Raw genomic sequence first — 10,244 nt, 5'->3', positions numbered from 1 at the left:
AGTGCCGTCACGTCACTTCCCGTTTCGTGTCACGGGTGAGGGCGGGAGGCCAGAATGGGAGCAATCTCAGCAGTATCACTGTTTAGCGTCATTCTGTGGTTATTGATCATTTTATACTGACTGGGACCAGGGTAGAATTGGGCAGTGGGTCTGTCCAACACAGAAACATGAAAAAAAACCTTCTACTTTACAAAGGTTAGTGTCCCCTCCTCCCAGGGTTTAAGCTCACGCCACGTTTTAAAGTAGAAGATTTTTTCATGTTTCTGCGTTGGACAGACCCACTGCGGTCATTCTCCCTCCAACAGAGGTAAATGAGATTTGTCACAGTTTATTGTTAGAACCTGCGTTACTGGTCATGCCGTGATTTGGCAGCAGGCTTATAACGAAATAACCCTTACTCACGAGAATACTAATGAACTATTTTACTATATATTTTGTCACATTGGATGTTGTAGTGGGCATTTCTGTCTTTTGTTGTATACATTTGACGTGTGTGTGTGTGTGTGTGTGTGTGTGTGTGTGTGTGTGTGTGTGTGTGTGTGTGTGTGTGTGTGTGTGTGTGTGTGTGTGTGCGTGTGTGTGTGTTGACCCCTCTAACAGCAAATCTGGAAATCTAATCCCCCTTGAGGCTCAAGGGAAATAGGAAAAAATGGAAAAACACAATAGTGTCATACTGTAAAACACATGTAGTGAGAATGAATGGGAACTCACAAACAGATGTTCTTTGACAGCAATATAGTGTCATAACACTGGGAAATCTGGGGTGGGGACCCGCCTGGTCTCAGGTACAATCTTCAAAAAGCAATTGCCTGTGAAAATAGTCCTATTTGGGCTGGTAAGTCCTGTGTCTCTCTGCTGCTTCATGCTCCTTTGCTTTCTGCCACTCCGGTCGCTGTCCCACTTGACGTCACTCGTGACACAGCTATGGGACCCGGATGATTACTCTGAGGATGAAACAGAAGCCGTGCAGACACTTGTGACGGTAGGGGGGTAACCAGGCTCCAAATAAAGGTTTAAGTCCGTTTGGTTACCCCTTATCCGTAATAAGGGTTCAAGAAGAGTCGGCTCTTGGACCCAGTGTTGTATATGCATAACCTGTAATGTGCGGCAATAAAATATTTTATGTGTTTTTACCTTTCCAGGAGTGCCAGCAAGCAGATATTGCTATGGTATGAGTTTCAATGAGGGTATTGAGGAGAAAGTGTTGTCAGAATGTGCCTAGCTAGTAAGGGTCTAAAGTTGCTGGTTCCCCTAAAAATGTACCCAGGAATCAGGTCTAATTCCTGGATACATTAGGCACATGTCCCGGCAATATTTACCCTGGAGAACGCTTTCACAACTCACCACTATTGGTTCCCTGCTTTAGCACAGACCAGAAAGGTAAAAGGGGCATAGGGATGTGAGGTGTCCCTGAACCAGCCAAGGGCTCCTTAGGTTAATGGGGACCCTCAGTAAATACCCAGGTCACCCAGAACCAGTATAGAGGTTCTGGTGGTGCTCCAACCATCTATAAGGTTCTGAGGGGACTTTTAAAGTCCAGTCCTAAATTTATTGTACAGTGTGGAGAATGTGGCTAGTAAGGAATAAAGTGCAGCTTGTGGTTCTATTTCCCGTAACCAAAAGACAGGATATTTTTAAAGTGTATATGGAATTGAACAAAGTGTGTTACGTACATATAGGCTTGTACACAGTAAAATGAGGCACAGGGAGGAAAAGTGTTCTTGTAGCTGCGAGGATCCCTAGATAACATCGGGGTACCCCAGTTAGTGCCAAGGTGACCCAGAGCCTGTATTGGGTTTGTGGGTCATGGAAGTCCCTTGTAAAGTATAGGAAAACCTGACCTGTTTAGGGGCGTTTGGAATTCCCTGTGTCGTAGAAACTCCAGATTTTGGGAGTGTAAGTTTTAGGTGGGATATTGAGTGAAAATGTATTCCTTTTTATTTGCAGGAGTTCGGGGGGCCCAGCTACTGGTGGTCCTCTGATTCTACCCAGCGTACAGGCACCATTTGTGGGTTCACAGGGTAAATTATATTGGGGCTGCACCATGTCCCCCAGACTCCTGGTTTTTGAGCTCAGATATCCCCAACTAATTTCCCACACGTATATAAGGGTCCCCAAGGTTTATACTTTATTCAAGTATGGTTCAGAGGGTGTTATACTGTATGTATAAAAATCCATGCCATCAGCCTAAATCATTTTCATAGAAGACCTGATGTCTACTTAGCCCATTTGGCCTCAAAGGGAATCCAGGATATGGAGATATCAAGACTATTTGGGCAGGAGGGAAGGACATCCTGAGATCAATGGACGCCCTTTGCTTTCCCATTACATCCCACCAGACTCTGCTGAAACTTCCCGGCTGATAGCCATGCCCCTTTCCCTGACATCAGCCAGGTGAGCCCTGCTCTGATTAGCTGCTGAGAAATTTCTCAGGCTTTTGATTGGGCCATTGTAATTTGGGAATGAAACACCAGAGGTATTATAAACCGCGGCGTAACTCAGATTTTCAGTTCTCCAAGATTCTAAGCAAGTTTTTTAAGTGAATTTTCATTAGCGGCGTTAGTGTATTGATTGGAGACGAAAGTCAGTGGTGACGAAAGTGATATCACTCCTGGTAGAAGAGGCCGTGAGTGTTGCCAGCTTCCACCAGGAGGAGTCAGCTCTGGACGGACGGGGAAACACACACATACACACAAAGTGATCTGGCCTATCTCCTCGCTCTGCACACTGCTGCTGATTTTGAGTTCTCCAAAATTCTAAACAAGTTTTTTTTAAGCCATTAAAGCTGCAGTTCAGTCTTTTTTTTTTTTTTAATTTATTTTTTTACTTCAATAGTTTCATGTGTGCAATCTAATTACCTAAAGAACTGTATAGCTGCAGGTCAATTCGTTCTCCATGTATTGATCGGCGAAATTTGGTGACATCATTAGTGAAGGGATCTGTTTTTTTCTGCTTCTGCAAATGGTTGTTAAAATAGAATACAAGAAAATTGGTCTTTCAAAGTTGTTTTTTTTTTAAACAGAAAATGCTAAAAGTATTTTTTCTTACTACAGAACTGATTTATTAAAAAAAACACACATGCAGGATATTGACTGAACTACAGCTTTAACTTAGGAAACAGGGGAACACCTCCCCCTCCCCCGTGTGTCCCGTGCTCTAGCCTCTCCCCCTGCTCTGTACACTGCTGCCCGGGCTGCCCACGCGTCCCCCCCCACCCTGCTGAGTGTTGTGTGGCCACTACCTCCTCCCTTTGGCTGGGACCTCCACCGGGGGCAGGGAGGGGCGTGATGCACCGAACAACGCCCACCTGAGTGATGCGCCCCCCTCACAGTAAGCCGCTGAACAACCCCCCCCCCCCGTGTCCCTGTACCTCCCCCGGGGGGCTGGCTGCAGCAGGACACACACTGCCGTGTCCACAGCTCTGCCGGGGAGGGGGGACTCAGACAGAACCCCTCGTGTCTGCAGCTCCGTCGGGGGTGAGGGAAATCAGAAGAGAGGGGGACGACAACACAGAGAGAGACACACACCACACACAGATAGAAAGAGACACACACACACACACAGACTGACACACACACACACTGACTGACACATACACACTGACTGACACACACACACACACACACAGACTAACACACACAGACTCGCACTGATAGACACACACACTGACATACACTGACTGACACACATACACACACACAAGGAATTCAGTTACTATAAATATAGAAGTGCAAATAGCTAAAACACGTTCTAAGTCAAACTTCTTTGCGTTTTGTCAATACAATTGTGTTTTGATTTTAAATTAAAAACATTGTTGCAAATACAATTTCTGTGACAAATCAGTGACAAAAGCCAAAGAACTTTCACTTAAAATGTGTATGATCGGCAGTAACTTTAAGCCCTCTGGAGAGAAGGGGGGTGGTGGTGCCTGGAATTGCATGCTGATTTCATTTCCTGGACAATTGCAAGCTTTGGGGAAAATTCTTAGGTAAGATTCCTTGCACCCAGGAGTGTATCATTTTGTATCCCCAGACCCCTAGTAAGTGTATCTTTTCTTATGTATTTTGTGTAACATATGTCTGCCATTTCCTGTGTATAAATTTACAATTTATTTCATTATCTTGTTTTGCTCAATGTATGATCCGGATAAAAAGGTGTAAATTGCCTGGTCTGCCGTGATAGACTTATATTTACTGGTGGCAGCGTGTGGGATCATTGAGCTTTATGTTTTAAAATCCTGCAGGGTCTTCTAACATAAAGAGAAACTCGTAGATTGCGAGCTCTCAAAACAAGTAGTGACTTACACACGTTACACAAAGCTAAGGAAAGTGCAGGTCCTCTTTGTCACTTAAGTTTAGTGCCACATGGCGTAGATGGACCGACGGGCAGAACAGTATATGTCCTGGGACCGTCCCCGGATTCTTGCCAGTTGTGAAAGTTATGGACTACTGACCGCAGGTCAGGCGAAGACGGTGCTTGAGGAGAATCTCAGAAGGTCTGAAGCAAGGATAGCTTCACCTGAGGCAATCCCAGCCTCACCTGCAGTTGCAGGGTCCACTAGCCCAGCCAGGGTGCCGGAGCTCATTCCAGCCCTGGTGGAAGTGGAGGCAGAGGAGGAGGAAAGCAGGGAAGATGAGAGTGCAGATGGTGAGTGTCATGGGAGACCAAGTTTATCAACACCTTTTTATACAGGGATCATTGATGGAGCAAAGCAAGGAGGTAAAATAAATTTCATTTATTTCAGGAAAGACATACACACAATGCAACACAATTTAAAGGGTTAACACACTTACTGGGAACGGGCTAACAAATAAATCTATCCTTTAAACAAAATTCACAAAATGACCTCTGTAGGAGCTCTTTCCAATGACCGGTAGGTACTCACGAAAGTCCTGGAACATATTTTGGCATGCAATGCCAGACGCGACCGCTACGTTCTTCAGAAGTGGGACTTAGAAGAATTCTTGAGTCAAAATCTTTGAAGCAAGCTCGCGTTTATTCAGTACAGCGCATCTTTGAATTTGCCGCTTTTGGTTTGGCGCTTGGAAACTGCGCTCCTGATTGGCTGCAAGTCCCCTTATGGGTTTCAGGGTCTCATTCACCAACATCTACAGCCTATCAGAGTGTGGGAATTCTCCTGCCAGCGAATCACCGATTTGTCAGTATTATAAAGCCGGGAGGGCATCTTTTTTCAGTCGGTAAAGGGGCATGCACCAACCTGGCACCTTTGCATACTGAGCCCACCCGCTGGCCAGGCTCCACAGTCTGGGATCTGGCAAATGGTGGCCGGTTAGCCCTGTGTTAGCCCAGGATGCGGGTACTAGAGCAGAACGGCAGTACCCCTCCTGTTCTAACACATTGGCATCCCTGAGGCTTTCAAGTCCGGACTCCGCACAGACACATAGGCACCAAGCTTGGTAGCCATCTGGTCCCTCGGAATAAATGACTTGGAAATCCCACCGTTTATTTACAGGTTATCAGTACATATACCTATTAAATATAACTATTTTAATAAAATATACTGTGTCCTGTCTGTTGTGTGATAAAATATATAAGTTCCTATTCTGGTGTCAGGGATGGAGTGAGAGTATAATTTGCCTAAACTCACTAGCCTCATTCTTGGCACACTTTAGAAAATAACTTTTAAAACTTTTTACCCACAAGAAACCACTCTCAGGAGCATCCCCTGAACCCCTATATCAGTTTCAGGGTACCTGGGCATGTATATGGGCACCCCCTTATACTAGGGTCTCCCTGTTATACTAGGGACCCCGTGTATGGTTGCAGGTATACATTAACCCCTTCATACCCGTTTACCTTGTCTGGATGATGTTGCTGAGGAATCCTGGCGGTGAGTCGTAAGAACGTTTTCAGAGTCAGAGTTTGACCAGAGTAATGTGCGTGGCTGTATCCGAGAATCTCACACGATTCCCGGATCCAACTTTTGGGGTATCCCATAACTCCAGAACCCCGATACATAGACACATTCTGTAAAGACTTTCTCCGGCAAACCCACCCTGAAACTTACAGCCTAGAAATCTCCCGGTCCCAGCCCCCCAGGAAAGGTAAAACACAAATCAATCTTTAATGTCGCATAATTTGCACACAGTCACAGTAATGCATTTCTTACATCTGGGTCCAAGAGCTGACACTCTAGGACCTCAACACATGGATCAGGGGTAAACAAGTGGGCTTAACTTTTATTAGTGAGCCTGGTTAACCCCTTCACCATTACAGTGAGCCAGTGAGCATGATCCAGGGAGCGGAACAAGAGTAGCCTCAGGGGCTAGTGGTCTCCCTGCTGCAAGGTTTACTGCTCTCCTCGCCATCTGGCGGTATATATATATACACACTAGCTGATATACCCGGCGTTACCCAGGATGTAATTTTCAGCCATATTGCCAGTAGTTGCAGAGAAAGATGCCGGGAGACATTGCTGTTGCGTGTGTCAGGCAGTCAGTGTGTATACAAAAAAGACACAGCGCACAACGCTCATAGTGCATTACAAATATTATTCACATAAACAATAAAAGGGTGAGTAATGTGCGTACATCAATTGCAATAAAATCAAGCAGTTTCGGGATATGTTACCCAACGCCTCCGGAGACCGGATTAGGTGTCCTCGCAGGGGTTAAACTGCTATCCTCGATGGTGCAGGGTCCTATTGGAGTAGGTGCACAACCTCTGCTGGTCCTTGCTCCCCTGTGCACGATTGGGCCGGGAGCTGCTGATTCCTGCAGTGCTTCAGCAAAGCGAATCTGGTCATCTGCTGGGCGTTTGCACTCTCCTCCGTGTGGAGTGCTTCCTGGTTCGTGACGTCACCACAGGAATTCGGCGCCGTTCGACCACGATCAAATTGCGCAGTAGGGTGCTAGTAAAAAGCTAGAGCACTAGTACAAACATGTCCTACGCGTTTCGAAACATAAAGTTTCTTCATCAGGGACTGATATCAAGTGGATTCGGGTAGAATCTAAATATCCCACGATCGTGCCTCATTGGCTCAGCCATCAGTTCTATTATCCAATAGGAAAGCGACTGGGGCGGGGTTAGAGTCCCGAAGTGCATGCGTCACTCACAGTGTTAAACATATGCAAAAAAACTTCAAACAAACTTTATTAACAAAAGCAATGTTAACCATGACGCGATTGATGTGCTAAAACAAGAAAAAAAGTATTAAAACATGGCAAAGAAACACAATAGCAAGTATTATCATTGCCCTATGGATCTGGATGACCAATGGGGAGATAAGTGAAGCATAAGAATGCTCAGAACGGGCTAAACACATAGAGCAGCAAATAGAAGATTAAAATTAGTTCAAAATGTTAAAAGATACTTTTAATAAAAGGACATGGAATAGTTAAAATATTAATACTAATTAAAAAAGAGTTGATTATGTTATAAAAGAATTAGTACAGAGACCAAATATCTATGTCTTCATTTAAACCTCCTGGATGCAAGGTGTTTAGTTTGTGTATCCAGAAGGTTTCTTGCCTAGATAGTTCCTTGACCCTATCCCCCCCTCTCCTATTTTTTGGAATATGCTTTATACCTTTAAACAGGAGGGTTGAGGGATCACTGTTGTGACATGTTGCGTAATGTTTCGAGAGGCTGTGTTTCATAAACCCCATTTTAATATTCCGCAAATGTTCTAAAATGCGTACCTTTAAAGCACGCTTAGTGCGTCCCACATAAAAAAGGCCACAGGGGCATTCTAATAAATACACTACATGGTCGGTATTACAAAGAATAAAATCATTAATATTGATAATTTCACCACTTGGACATTTAAAATGTTTTTTATCAGGATGCATATACTTGCAAACAGAGCATTTCCCACATTTGAAATTCCCAGTTGGTTTAGTGCTCAACCAATGCCTCTCCCCACTATGTTGTTCTTTTAATTTAATATCACTAGGGGATAGCGTATTTTTTACATTTTTAGCCTTTCTATAAATAAATTTCGGGAATTTCGAAAGGTGGGTGCCCAAAAGCGGGTCATTTGAAAGAATTGGCCAGTGTTTTTTTATAATTTTCTCTATCCTGCCTGTCATGGAATTAAAATTTGTAATAAAAGATACATTGCACTTTCCCTCATTTATGAATTTTTTTACTTTTTTTCTCTTTAGTTAATAACATGGATTTTCTCTCTAGTTTTCTTATTTTCTCCAAATCCCCATTTAGTTTTTCTAGATGGTATCCCCTCTCCAAAAATCTTGATGTTAAATCTTTGGCCTGATCCTCAAAATCTACTACTGTACTGCAATTTTTCTTCAATCTATAATATTGGCCGCTGGGGATATTAGATATCCATGTTTTTTTGTGATTACTTGTGGCCATAAGGAGGTTGTTTGAATCAACCTCCTTAAAATGGGTTTTAGTTGCAACAGTCCCGTCAGATAATGCCTTAAGATTGAGATCCAGGAAATTTATTTCATTTTCATGCTGTACATGGGTAAAAGTCAAATTCCTGTCATTATTATTTATGTACAGTAGGAATAGATCAATTGAACCCTGGTCTCCATCCCAGATGCACAGGATGTCATCTAAAAATCGACGCCATACAATGATGTTCAATTTGAAGGGATTTAATTTGTCATTATAGATGTAATCCTCCTCCCATTTTCCCATATACAGGTTTGCGAAACTGGGGGCAAATCTCGTGCCCATCGCAGTTCCGCAAACCTGTAGGAAGAAATCATCAAGAAACATAAAGTAATTATGCTTCAGGATAAATTCAATTGATTGCAGGACAAATTGACCATTCAGAGGATGCAAGGTGGCATCGTTCAATAAAAAAGTTTGGACTGCATGTAAACCTTCTGCATGTGGGATGTTGGTGTATAAAGCCTGCACATCGCAGGTTAACCATCTATAGGATTCTTTCCACACCACACCTTCCATCAGGTTCAACACTGATGTTGAGTCTCTCAGGTAGGAGGGAAGTTTTGCCGCATGTGGTTGAAGGAAAAAATCCACGTATTGGGATAGGTTAGATGTTAAACTATCTATTCCCGATATGATCGGTCTACCTGGCGGGTTTGTTAAGCTCTTGTGTGTTTTTGGGAGATGGTAGAAAATTGCAATTTTTGGGCAACTACAGTACAAAAAATCATATTCTCTTTTTTCTAGGACATTATTTGCTAGGGCTTCATCTAGAAGTTCTTTTAAAGGGACCAGAAAATCCCTTGTAGGGTCCCTCATCAGTCTTTTATAGGAGGAGGTGTCGTTTAGGAGTCTGAGGGCTTCACCCTCATAATCCTTCCTATCTTGTAGTACAACACCCCCCCCCCCCTTATCAGCCTGTCTGATAATCAGGTTTTTGTTATCTTTGAGGAATTTAAGTGCAAGTGCTTCGTTCTTATTTAAATTATGTCTAAAATCATTATTATTTTTAACATCATTAGTTAAAAGGTTAAAATCTTTGTTGACCATGTTAAAAAATGTATCTATGTGGTGGCCTTTAGAATGTGCTGGGTAGAAAGTCGACTTCCCCCTAAAGTGGGTATGTGTACAGGTTAAGTCTCCCTCTCCGGTCTCAGGCAGAGTAGAATCTACAGTGCTAGTCTCAGCTATTGCTTTTTGTGGAATATTTTCAATGTCAGATTTAATAAAATGTCTCTTCAGAGTAAGATTTCGTACAAACTTCTGAAGGTCTGAGTATAGCTGAAAGCCACTTGGACCACAGGATCGGGAGAAAGTGAGGCCTCTATCTAGTACTTTGTTTTGATCATCTGTCAAAATAACAGTGGACAGATTAAAGATCCCATTAAAGGGTGTACTTCTTACGGCATTTCGCAGTCTCTTTTCTTTAAGTCTGGCCCCCCCTCTTGTCCCCCGCCTGACAGGACCCTTTTCCTTCTTTCTTTTATCTCTGGTTTGTGTACTACGTCCAGAGTCTCCCCCCTTTTTTGGGGATCTATATGTCTGTTCTTGACGGAGTCTAAAAAACCCGAGGGTGAGGGATGGGCCGGTGATCTCTGCCTAGGGCTTGGTTTAAAAGCTCTTTGATTAAAATTTGACTCGTATTTAACATAGTCTCTTTGTCCATATTTAAAATTTGGAATGTAATTTTTACCTTTGTAATTGGGGTTTCTAAAATGACCCTCTTGTCTATGTTGACGGGGATACCCATTGCTTGGGGTATAACCCCTTCTATCTTCATAGATTTGGGTATCCCTGCCCCTCTCATTCCAATTTTCCCAACCTCTTTGGTTAGGGATAGGTATAACATTTCTATGCTGCTC

Source organism: Ascaphus truei, chromosome 15 (assembly GCF_040206685.1).
Source record: "Ascaphus truei isolate aAscTru1 chromosome 15, aAscTru1.hap1, whole genome shotgun sequence".
Taxonomy (NCBI): domain Eukaryota; kingdom Metazoa; phylum Chordata; class Amphibia; order Anura; family Ascaphidae; genus Ascaphus; species Ascaphus truei.
Note: the sequence above shows the minus strand (reverse complement) of the source record.